Genomic DNA, 11,293 nt, shown 5'->3' on the forward strand with positions numbered 1-11,293 from the left:
ATAGCAAAGATAGCATAGTGTATTCTCAATTATGATAGATATATTGAAAGCATACATATCAGCATATAAAACCGACTCTCTCCTGAAATATAGATTCCTAATTTTAACCAAACGATCTTTTCAATCCTATCTTTGTAAATTTTAGGTGTTACAAGCAAAAACAAACGCTAAATAATTGCCCCCTTGCCTTGTCGAGATTAGGCTTCCATACTTAACCGAAGAATGTTTTCTCATGCGCACTGATTGACTTTCGAGACGAATAATTGTATTTTGTCGACTTGTGAAGGCGACAAGTCGCGTCACGACAAGTCGAAATAATTGTATGTTGTGGCCTTGTCGGGTTGTGAATGAGTCAGTCGAAGTCCATAAAATCAAGGCGACGATTATCGGGTTGGTTTTGTCGACATGTCGCTTTCACAACCCGACAAGATATAATTATTTCGACTTGTCGTGCCGCGACTTGTCGCTTTCACAGCCCGACAAACCGAGAATATAGAAAGGCTGCTAACAGCCACAATAGAGACTTTTGGCAGGCGTAAATTCCTGGTCCGTATCGCGTATGGATTTTGTGTGTGACGTCATCAATGTGTGTGTATATCTCATACGTGATACGGCAGCACGTATCGAACAACTTTCATACGGAAAAGGTCCGTATAACATTGTCGTCTTTTTGCCGTCTTTTGTGCTACTTTACACTGAATTGTTGTATCGTTGTAGCGTTTTTATGAATCTATGTGTATCATAGAACACGAAGGTGTATATTTGATGTCATTTTAACAATGATAAAGACTGGAATTTAAAATCATTATTTTTGATGGGGTTTCTTGGAATTTTCATACTTTTCCTGTCTGTCTGTCTGTCTGCATGCTGGTTGATCTACATGCTAAATTCAGGGAGGTGGGACTTTGCAAACCTGTAAATGATTTTATTCTATGGTAAAGGGGTATAAACTTTCTGAAATGATACATTAGTGAAACCAAAAATTGCTATCGAGTTGCAGGCCCGTAGCCAGCTTGCTAGCTTCGGAGGGGCAGTGAAGTTTTTAGGGGGGGGGGGGCACACCCGGCACAGTCTACAGTAGGTATTTTAGAGCTATGATCAGCAAATTTTTTTTCGGGGCGGCAAAACATTTTTTCGGGGAGGGGGGCATGCCCCCCCCCCCCTTTCACCTCTCTGGCTACGGGCCTGTCGAGTTGAAGTCCATACTTTTTAAATAAGATTCGACATTCATTTTTTTTAATAGCCCAGCGACTGTCGAGTGACTTCACTCACTCCGGGAAATTGTAGGCTATGTACTTAACTAGTATTGATGGTCATATTGGTAGATATCTGCCATCATGCTGTAATAGAACTAAGCTCAGCTCAGCGATACATACGTACGCGACGTGAAAATCTGCCAAAACTCTAAAACTACATGGACGTAACGTATCACGTATACGATACGGATACGTGATACGGATGGGGAAAATTCCGATTGCCAAAAGTCTCTAATATATCATTCATGCGTATCATTGACACAAACTCTTTGTGGGGGGGGGGGATGATCGAATGGTTAGCACGTACACGCTGTATCATAAGGCCTGTCATTGAGTCAACTGCCGTGGTTTCGAATCCCCTGTTGTACGTGACCAGAAGTAGGGTCGCCTGTCCAACTTCGTGGGTTTTCTCCGGGTTCTCCGGTTTCCTTCCACTGCTAAAGACCCCTACGCGCAAGCGAAGTATTGAAATAAAAAATTAAACCATATGTTAGTCCCGAAATAACCTAGTTTGTGTCGAGTGGACGTTAAACCCCATTTTTCTCTTTCTCTCTTGTCAAGGTGGTGAGTGATTTCTCGTCATTAAACAAACTCACTGATCAACTGTCAAGTATGATCAGATTAAACTCTACCTCTGACTTATTGTATAATAACCAGATTCATTTCCTCAAACATGTAACGAAGCCAGGCAATGTGGTACTGCTTGGCGAAAATGCAGACAACCAATTTCTGTTCGTGTTTCAGAAATCCGCAACCACATTGAGAGCAGTAAATTTAATCATTCAAATCTAATCTTTAAGTGGCATTTAGCGATTGGGAAACACATTAACAGAACACAGTTTTTATGGGAAACAATCACTGGTTTATTCTAAAAGCACGACGTTTCGACAAGTATCGTCTTATCGTTATCAAGCACAATGACATTTAGTAAACTTAGGATAAATATATAGGAGTTGCATGGTGAAGCTATTTACAAAGATTAAATAACAAAACAAGTAAAGATAAAAAAAAATAATAAAAGTAAAAACAATATTGGATATTGTGAACACTTCTCTTCAAATCGGTAGGTATATTTCCACAACCTACGAAAATAGCTTACCTTATAAAGACAATCGACAAAAAATACAGACCTGTGTCAAATCGAAAAGCCTTGAAAAAAAAGTGCATTGCCGTTCAAAATAATTTGTTAGATAAGTACCAAAGTGCATATACATGTAGAAGATTTTACTCAACCGAAACAAATCTACTAAAAGTTGAAAATGATATCTTGATGTCAATGGACAAAAAACAATTGCGTGATGGTGGTCTGGATTTGTTCGCCGCATTTAATACGGTGGATCATGAAATGTTACTATCTAAGTCTCCATTTTGAATTTGGAGTGTCTGGCTCTTATGTAGCACTGTTTCGATCTTATCTTCATTTAAGACGTCAGGCAGTATTGATAAATAACAAATTCTTTGAGCACAAGGACCTTCACTATAGTCATTCAAGGCTCAATTTTAGGGCCGATTCTTTTTACGGTGTATACAACACCCCTCGGAGGCATTTCTCACACATGTGGTCTAGACATTCACTTTTTTTACGCGGACGATGCCCAACTCTATATTGCTTTTAAGCAAGTCTCATTTATTTATTCAAAACAACAAAAGGAAATGTGTATATCGGAAATTAAATCCTGGATGTCTGTTAACTTTTTAAAATTGAATGACGATAAGACAGAGTACATTATTTTTGGATCCAAATCGCCTGCGTTGAAATTGGAAAGTAATATCACATTATCAAACCAGTTGAGTCTACCAGAAACATTGGTGGGGTTTATTTTTGACAATTTTATGACCATGAACATTCTTTTTGGATCCAAATCGTCCGTGTTGATATTGGAAAGTAATATTAACATATCAATAAACTCTCACGTTATCAAACCAGTTTTTTTAAAAAAAATTTATGACCATGAGCACTCAAATCAACAATATTTGTAAAGTATGTTACTTTCATCTCAGAAACAATTAAAATTCGTTCAAATTTAGCCCCTGATGGTATATAAACCATTGTAAATTCATGTGTACTTCTAGACTGGACATCTGTAACTCTCTCTTAGCTAATAATTTAATTCACAAACTTCAAATGGTTCAAAGCTCAGCTTCTAGACTTGTCACTAAACCTAAACATACTGACCATAATACTCCTATTTAATTCAATTACATTGACTACCCATTCGTTTTAGAATCGCGTGTAAGTTGCTTCTTTTAGTTTTTAAATATCTCAATGGTTCAGCTCCTTCATACTTACGCGATTTGATTCAAATTTATACACCCACTAGAGCTTTGAGGTCCTCGTCTGAATGATTGTTTACTGTTATGCCAACAGGGATCAAGACTAATAACAATAGGTGCAGAGCATTCAGTATTGAGGCACCAAAAGTTCATTACATTTTAACATCAGAAATTATACATCAATTACAATTTTTAAGAAAAATATTAAAACTAAGACTTATTTATTTAACGAAGCTTTTGATTTATAACTAAAGAATTTTTTTTATAATTTATATTTTAATCCAGGTAGAGTTTTATGTATAAGTTTATTTTATGTTAGTTTATTTTATTTCTAATTATTGTATTGTACTTTATTTTATATTGTTTATACTACATACTTTGTAAAGCGCATTTGAGCACTATGTGAATTGTGCGCTATGAGACATGCCCCCGCCCTTTACGCAAAATGTGGAATATGTACCAAGTCTGTGGACCCTCTCGAGGCCGAAATGTTTTACGGATTTGTATGAAAATTAACATAACGAATAAGACTGAATCGAAAGATCTTAGATGCATTTGTGGACCCTCCGGGGCCACATGTTAAAATGTCAATTACACTTCGACTGCAACTATATAAAGTGTCCCAATCTTTATTCTGGTCAATAAATTATACTATTATACAATATTTCAATTTATCGGTACTATATATTTCATCATATCAACCCTATTTTTAAAAAAAATGGAAAACTTCAGGTAGCCCGATGCTGATTTCACTATCAATGAAACTGGTAAAACATTCTACAAACCTGAAAAGCGAGAATCCCATTGTCGCGCATGCGTTTAACATCAACTACACCATTGACAGCTCGTTTCTCGCCATGCTGACAGTTTAAAAAAGGAGTAAACGTCACGATTCATCCCAAACATTAATTTCATATTTTCCGGTAAGTTTATATTCTTTACGATTATTTACTTATACACGTACTGTCATAGCTTCAAAATCGGGAACGAATGGCGCAATGAATGATTAGAACTTGGATACCCGTTGTCATTGTTGATCATACATCATCTACGTCGACTCGGATAAATTGATTATCACTGGCTTTGCCTGGTTACCTAATTGATGGACCAGTCAGATTATCTTTAAAATTAGATGATTGGCCCCATTATTAGCTTTGATTATGCCTGCACCTAGCTGCATTTTTTTTAATTATTATTGATTGATCATAGAAACGATTATATTCAAGTTAACCCGCAAAGTATAGTTATGAGTAATATTAAATTATATCATTCATACGATTTAATTTTGCAGTCCTGATCCTGGTACTCAATTATGGCTGCCAGTGACAACTGTGTTACTTATGATTCCTGCAGTAAATGGACACATGAGACAGATGAGAAAAAATTCTTGTGTGTAATTATTAATTTTAATTATTATATTGGCTAGACTTTTAAATAAATTCTGGAAAACCTTATTTATTTACTTGCATTTTGGTCTTACGGTTATTTCGAAAGCAATCTATTTGAGGTAAGTTAAAACTGGGAGGGATCTACCGTTTTTGTGTCGGACATGCCAGGTGGAATCATTAGATTCATTACACCTCCTTCAAAATGAACAGCACCATCTACATCAAGGACAATTAAATCTACATGGAAGTTGCAATTACATCTAACAACGTCATGATACGAAAGGAACGAACAGGGCGACTCAAAGTAAGAAACTTTCTGTAATAGTCGTAAAATATTTACACATAAACAAAACAGCAAATAGAAGAATAATTACAAAAAAAACAAATTTTTAATGATTATAGAATATAGAAATATTTACATGAAAATAATTGTAAACTCGCGATGGATTATTTTTTACACACTTTCGTGTAATTATATAAAAAACGAAAAATATAAGCTCATGAGGAGCAGCTATTTCCTTATAAATAATTGTATATATAAAAAATTAATTGCATAAAAAAATCAACTTATGTATTTACATGGAAATACAAAAATATATATGATCATTTCTGATAATAATTATATAAAATATTTACACAATATATGAGCTAGGGGATAATTATTTACAAATTGCTAACACAGTTTTCAAATTTTAGAAAATGGTAAATAAGCTAGAAGTAGATAGATGAAGGAGACCTTTGTTGTCCTTTGCTGAAATAATGCCTTTAATTTTGTTTGATATTTCGGAAGAAAAAGCGAATCAACAGTCAAGCCAATCACCAAATCCAATTCCTGTGACATATGTGGAGTTATGCCTACATATATTGAGAAGTTATGTTGTGGTAACAGACCAGAGAATTGTATTTCTTTACAAAGAGTAACTTCATAATATCCTTCGAAAGATTTCATCTAGGACTAATGTCATAGGCGTGGGTATTGCAGACGGCGGGTAGTTAAAAATTACCTGGTTTACAAGAGCATCGCTACCGCTGCAATATACGTCCACATTCCTGCTTTGATTGATATGGTATTTTTTAAAATGAAGAGAATGAAATATGAAATGGCTGCAATGACTAATGACAAGAGGCAAAGAAGGCTAGGTGTTGGGTTTTGTCAAATTTACAGACTAAATATTAACGAAACGTGGGTGTGACGCTGCTCCAGGGAATAAATAAGCAGATTTCCAAGATACCAAGCATACCATGTTCCAAGATAATCCATTCAGAATTGTGGTCTTCAGACTATAAAAACAAAAAGGACGTGGCTCTGCTTCCTCCCCGGGTGGGATGGAGGGGGGGGGGTGTTGGGATATGCACCAAAATGAACAGTTGTTCTAGTTAGGCTATAAGAAATACATATGCCCAGTTAGCAGACAATCCTTTCAAAATTGCGGCCAGTAAACTATCAGCACAAATTGGGCGAGGCTCTGCCCCTTGGAGCCGGGACATGCACCAAAATCAATAGTTGCCGTCCTTAGACTATAAGGAATACTTATACCAAGTTCCAAGACACCAAAGACAATATGAATCATCCTTAGGGTATAAGGAATAGGAATGCAAAGTTTCAAAAGGATCTGTTAAAAATTGCGGCCTGAAGACGACACACACACACAACTGGACGTGGGTCTGTCCCAGACGGTCGGGCATGCACCAAAAATAATAGAGGTCACCCTTATGGTATAAGGAATAAGTATGAAAAGTTTTCAAGACGATCCATTCAGAGTTAAGGTCTGTAGGCGACACACAGAAACACAAAATGGACGTGAGGTTTGGGCATGCACCAAAAACAATAGGCGTGATCCTTAGGGTATTAGGAATAAATATGCAAAGTTTCAAGATGATCCGTTAGGAAATGCGTCATGTAGATGACAAACATTAAGTTTAATGCCCGTTCCCACCTAGGGTGATATCGCAGACACATAGTAGACTTAGTCCAGTATGGGTAGGAGATACGAGATCAGTTATTAGTAGGCCTATTCCATTTCGTTTCCTTAAATAAAGATACATTGCCTTTTGCAGGGTAGCGTCCAAGGTAACATAGTTGCTCAGGGTACTAAAATGTGGGAAACCGTAATATGACGAGCGTACGCAGTCTGGTCCGCGTTGCCATCGGTGCTGATTTGCCGATTCTAAGGTTTGTAGATTTGACTGGAATTTGGGCCATGGGACCGTCACCATATTATTATATAGCAAGGATAACAGGAAACCATAATGTTTGGCTAGTTTCATTGGTGCAAAAGCCCAGTTTGATGCTCTCTTAAGAGTATTTTCTGTGGTACCTGAAAGATTGAAATTGTGAAAGTTATTTCTGGGATCTTTGCAAACTGAAGTGAAACCATTGAAATGATGATCGTCAAACAAAATGACAAACCTTGGGTTATCAGCCTCATCTTGTCATAATTTAAATGCAGGTTACTTATATAAACATTAGCTCAATGGGCTATTTAACCAACTAGATTAAAAGAAAGTCAGTAATAAAAGAAAGGAATAAAATGGAAAATTAAAAATTTCAAAGGCAGGTTCAGAGACCATGGATAGGGGGTACAGACGGGTGACAAACTCGCACGTTGTGAGCATGAAGGCCAGGTGGCCTCCTCCAGAAAATTTCGAAAAGTTTTTAATGCCATTTCCGGTGATATGAAACAAGAATCCGGTTCTAAAATGCGCCCCCTGGATCCACATAGGGGATGTGTGCCGGGTGCACCCCCACTAGATCAGCCCTTGTATTGCAAAAAAATAGAAGCATTATTTTGTGTCTTTTATAAATACATTATAAACAATGTTTTTAAAAAAGATGTTTTCCCATGGCAAATATAAGCTTGTAAGAATATGTTGAATTTGGTTTCTGATACCCCTCTTGTATGCGCTTCTTAGCCAAATCAATAACCACCCTCTTTCTAGGCATGATTATCGACGGAAAACATCAACACTTGTCCATGTCGAACTCGAACCTCATTTATATCTTAGACGATTGGCACCAGCGTGATATAGACTATATCTGTAAACAATACAAATAGTAGTGTCGGTTACCCAGAACCTCCCAGTCTTCATGGCGGGTCTGGGACCGTTGTCAATATTTGACGAAAAGTCCATTGCCCATGCGTAACCGGGAGTTTGGGGTTTAATGTGGTTGATTATCCAGTATCGGGCCACAGACCACTAAAGATTTCCCCATTGACTTTAATGTTGTCAATTCTCGTATCTTAGACCAGATCTAACTTTCCCCCAAATTTTCGTTAGGTAGAACGCTTTCTACCACAGATGGAGCAACATGTGGCAACCCCTTGCCCTAAAGCACGTATGAGGTTCTTCATGAAAAACTTGAGATAAGTAGAGACAAGTAAACATGTAATTTCAACCTAACCAACCTCTCAACTCTTGTATCCTTCCGCCTTAAAATTAAGAATATTCACCAAAACCTGGCAGAAAATGTATTTTCAAACCCCTTTCCTCAATTCTACATCAAAAAGTCAACAAAAATCACCATGGAAAAGGGAGAGAAATAGGAATATTTGGTTAGCTGTGTCCCTCTTTGGCCAAGACAAGGAAGAGTTGTGCCCCTTCCCGCAATAAATTCCACAATTCTTGCATTAATATAAACAAACATGAATCGTGACAACGAATTAGGATTAATTAAAAAACATAGATATGGCCAACGAAGAGAACATTTTAAAATAAAAAAAATAAGTGTGTTGGATATTGACCTGGCATGCAATCAAATGGATGTTTTGAAATGATATTCATAAATTAATTTCATGGATATCAACATCTTATTTCAGGACTAGTTATCTCCCTTAGACTTTATGATAATGTAAAAGACCGGATATTCTCGCCAATGACCTGTTATTATTTTCAAATGTTGAGAATATTTTTTTCTGGATGATAGAGACTATACAAATAGATTATCCACGGACGGAAATGAAATGAAATGAAATGCGGTTTAACGTCCTACTGTTCTGCTCCTAAACTGGGCTAATGAAGACGGGCATACGCCATACAGTGGGCAGCGGCGCTACGGCCTACTCTTATATCGAATTTCAACTGCCAAGGGATCTTTTCCATGCACGCCAATATGTACATGGGACCTCGGTTTATCGTCCCATCCGAACGACTAGACAGCTGTCCCCCTCAGGCCCTCCGTCCTGCATCACTGACAAGAGGAATCCACGCCAGAAAATCTGGGTGAACTTTCTCGGCCAATGCAGGGATCGAACACCCAACCTCCAGGCTAGCGAGCCAGTGTCTTACCCACTTAGCCACGTGATCCCTCATCCACGGACGGACTGTCCAGGATGCTTAAATTAATTGCATGGTAATCCAAGTCATTTTAATCATCATTTCCTTTCACACTTTCGCTGAACTTATGTATTTATTTAATTGAGACAGTAGCGCCACCACGGGAGATATCCAGGCGCTATGACGTCACGGAAAGCTATGCTTAGAACAGGATGTCAATCAAATCTAGACCTTATTACGTATTACCTCCCCTGATAGAAATGGCTCTCAGATGATTTTAAAAGGTGTACGGAAAGTTTTTCAAATGTGACTTGGATTTAAAAATAATTCCGAACCCTCTGGTAAAGTAAAATAGGACTTAATGGATAATTTACACAATAGGTAGAACACAAACACATCTTGTACTTAGAATAAGGTTATACTTTTATTTTCTGGAGCTGCCAAACCAGCAAGAGTGACATTGTCCTTTTAAAGATGAAAAGATCTCGCATAAGTTTGATTTTTTTTTGTTCATTTGACCTTCTGTTCCCGAATTTAAACATATTATTTTCAAATTGTATTTTTTGTTTTTAAGCATTGGGGTCGTGAGAGGACGAATTCTATCGATAACCAGTGTTCCACGATCTATCATCCACCAGAGTTATGCCTCCTTAGTCGAAAACTTTGCGATTTAAGCCACAATTTTTAACTAATCTGTTTCCCATTTTTCCGGCGTGGTTCCCCCTTGTCAGTGATGCAGGATGGAGGGCCTGACAAGGACAGCTGTCTAGTCGTTCGGATGGGACGAAAAACCGAGGTCCCGTGTACACATTGGCTTGCACGTAAAAGATCCCCTGGCAGTTGGAATTCGATATAAGAGTAGGCGATAGTGCCGCTGCCCGGGCAAAATTTCCCTCATAGCACACTGTATGGCGTATGCCCGTCTTCATTAGTCCAGCTTAGGAGCAGAACAGTAGGACGTTAAACCCCATTTCATTTCATTTGTTTCCCATTTGATGTGAAGCATTGGGTTCATGCGCGAACAAACCCTATCGATATTAAAGGATCTAAGTCTCTGATCATTTTCCATAATATTCAAAATTATAATCACGAATTAGAATTCAATATTGACCAATTTCAATTAATATTATGTCGTTGTCTTGCCGTGAAACTGTAGGATCCTAATATCCAATATTTAAGACACAATTAACATTTTATAATCAGTACACGAGTCGTGTATCCTATGGTTTCGGGTGCAATTTTGTAATGAAGAAATAAAAACATATCCTACAACACAATGTGAATCACAAACGACAAAATATTAAGTTAAAAAACATGTAGAATTGACTATGCAGGCGTAAACGACCGACTGCCGTTCAATTTGAACTGTTCACGTATTTCACAGAACATAATTGATTAGAAATTACAATATTTTTAAAATTTGAATATAAATCACTTTACAGGAATATGTGCTTTTAGAATCATTTTTGTCTACTTCAAGGTTCCAAAAACAGAGCCACACGCCCCTTAAGCGTTCCGCAACCATCCGTTCCGGAGTAAACCCGTTTGCCGAAAATCTTCTGAACGTGATGGGGGCTAGAGTTTTAACGGATCTATTTAAAGTTTGGTGTGTAGCATTGGGATCATAAAAAGACGAACCCTACCGATAGTCAGCCATCCGTAACATTCCCTTCCGAAACCTTGTGAACGCGATATAGGCTACAGTTTTTAACATATTTATGTATAATTCCATGTAAAGCATAAGAACCATGAGGGGTTGGCTATATTCCCCAGGTCTCCGCTTAGTATGATTCCGCTGTCCGTGTTGCGTTTTGGTTGTCTGTTTACAGTACACAAGCGAGAATACAACAATGATAAAACTTGCCAGATGTTACAGCAAATTGGTTTCGGTAAAAGATTAAATCGATATAAATAAAACGAAACAAAAAACTTTTAAATTAAAAATAAACATCTCATTTTAATTAGAATGTGCGCCGTACTCGTAATTTTCTTTTAAAGAATTGACCGTTGAATAGTGTGTTCACTCCTACATTGCACTATGTAAAACAGGTAATTTTGAAATTCAAGTTCAACCTTTTGTTCCAAATTACTACATACGGT

General features: G+C 37.3%; 1 long non-coding RNA gene across 1 annotated transcript; it reads left to right on the forward strand.

Annotated features, from left to right (window-relative positions):
• Positions 1-4,368: 4,368 nt before the first annotated feature.
• On the forward strand, positions 4,369-10,720 carry LOC126830273 (uncharacterized). Its single transcript, XR_007683786.1, has 3 exons — positions 4,369-4,453; positions 4,822-4,923; positions 10,674-10,720. It is a non-coding gene; the product is annotated as an uncharacterized LOC126830273 (long non-coding RNA).
• Positions 10,721-11,293: the final 573 nt, after the last annotated feature.

Source organism: Patella vulgata, chromosome 8, assembly GCF_932274485.2.
Source record: "Patella vulgata chromosome 8, xgPatVulg1.2, whole genome shotgun sequence".
NCBI lineage: Eukaryota > Metazoa > Mollusca > Gastropoda > Patellidae > Patella > Patella vulgata.